Genomic DNA, 2,161 nt, shown 5'->3' on the forward strand with positions numbered 1-2,161 from the left:
TGCATGGGGTTCCTCCGGGTGCTCTGGTTTCCTCCCACAGTCCAAAGACATGTAGGTCAGGTGAATCGGCCGTACTAAATTGTCTCTAGGTGTGTGTGTGTGTGTGTGTGTGTGTGTGGGCCCTGTGATAGTCTGGCTGCCTGTCCAGGGTGTCTCCCCACCTGCCGTTGAATGACTGCTGGGAAAGGCTCCAGCATCCCCACAACCCTGGGAGCAAGATAAACGGTTTGGATAATGGATGGATGGATGGATGGATGGATGGATGGATGGAATACTCCTGTATCAAACCAATTTAAATGATTCATGACATCAACGGGAGTTTATTTTAATCCAGATCTCCATTTGATTTTTGCCCTACAGGTCTGTATGTCTTCCCCAATCATTGGCTATTATCGTTACTACCTTTACCATCATTACCGTAGGTCAATCAGGCTATTTGGAGAACTTGTGCCGTGCCATCACCATGGCAACCAAAGTCTTGTCTCTCATTAGATGCCCATTAATCTAGGTCAAGAAGCCCTTCTTAATGAATTAGGAGGGACCAAGCAAGGTCCAAACGTATTTGCAAGGCTACAAAGAGAGCAGGGGACTCTGCAAGGGATGTGAATTTAACAAGCAATGAAAAGCTTAATGCTAGGAAGAGGTACAGCACAGCATCTTAAAAAAAGTAAATGTGTTCGTTTGCTTTTCCAAAGCTGCTGTGCTTGCATTCAACTGCATGTGTGTATGTGTACACATAGATGCACATGTGTTTGTATACTTATCCCTCAACCTTACGAGGTTAGGAGTAGGAAAATGTGTACATTAGCATTTTTCACACCTCCCTACCGCTGCACTGTGGACCCCCACTGTGCGGGAGCCTCCGCTGCAGAATTAAGATTAACGAGAGGATGCTGAGAAAAACAGCCCCACTTTACTCATTCACACAAAGCCCGTCTGATAGCCTTCTTACCACACACACACACACACACACACACACACACACCTCAATACCTCCACCCCTCTTTGTTCCATACACTTCCTCTCTACACTTTGACACCACATCCTTCTCTCTCCAACAAAGGCTGAATTCACTTCAACCACAACAGATCAATTAGAAGAAACTGAAGATCAGTCAGTATGCCTTCCACTGTTTTCAAACTTACGACATGCCCAGCGTATGATACTTGGAAGACCTGTCTTTATTGTTTGCTGCCGCCATTTTTCTCCTCCCGTATAATGTCGTGCATATTTCAAAGTCGGGTGGCACGGTGGCCCAGTGGTTAGCGCTGCCGCCCCACAGCAAGAAGCTCCTGGGTTTGAACCCCGGGGTTGTCCAGCCTAGGGGGTCATCTCGGGTGGTCCTCTGTGTGGAGTTTGCATGTTCTCCCCGTGTCTGTGGTGGGTTTCTCCGGGTGCTCCGATTTCCCCCACCATCAGCAAGACATGCATGTTAGGGTTAGTACGCCCGTCTGTGCCCCTGACCGAGGCAGGGCAAGAAGAGCTGCAGTTGGTCCCCGGGTGCTGCACAGCGGCTGCCCGCTGCTCCTAGCTACACAGCTAGGATGGGTCAAATACAGAGAAAAAATTCCCCCGCGGGGGATTGATAAAGTAGTAAAAAAAAAGTTATTATTATTATTATTATTATATGCACATTGTTGCTTCACCAATACGCCTCACAAGAAAACGCTCCTCCTCAAACCTTGCACTTTCTCTTTCCATCCCGCCTGCGTCTCCTTCTGTTTGTACTTGCTCTCCGTATAAATGAGTGTATGTCTGACTATCTCTCTCTTGAGACCTTACTGAGGAGAAACTCTGTCCCTGAAGGCTGTAAGACGGTGAAAAGGGGGTGATTAATGTGTCCAGAGAGAGAGAGAGAGAGAGAGAGTGTAGACAGAAGAGAAAAAGAAACAGAGAACATGTGCACGCTCGCTGGAACGGCTTCCCTGTGCTATATATAGATGTGGAGATGTCATCTCCAAAGGTAGATTTGAGATAAGGGGTCGTTAAAAAACCCTTAAACAAAACGCTTTCCAACCACCGGAGGATGTCAAACATGCATCTGGTGGGAAACAAGCTAAAATGACCGCCCATGTTCCAATGTGCTGATGCCCAGCCAGAGAAAGCGGCACCGGTCATGTCCGCTGTGTGACTTTGTGTGTGACGGTGGGGCCGCGCACAC

The sequence above is a fragment of the Lampris incognitus genome, chromosome 7 (assembly GCF_029633865.1).
Source record: "Lampris incognitus isolate fLamInc1 chromosome 7, fLamInc1.hap2, whole genome shotgun sequence".
Taxonomy (NCBI): Eukaryota; Metazoa; Chordata; class Actinopteri; order Lampriformes; family Lampridae; genus Lampris; species Lampris incognitus.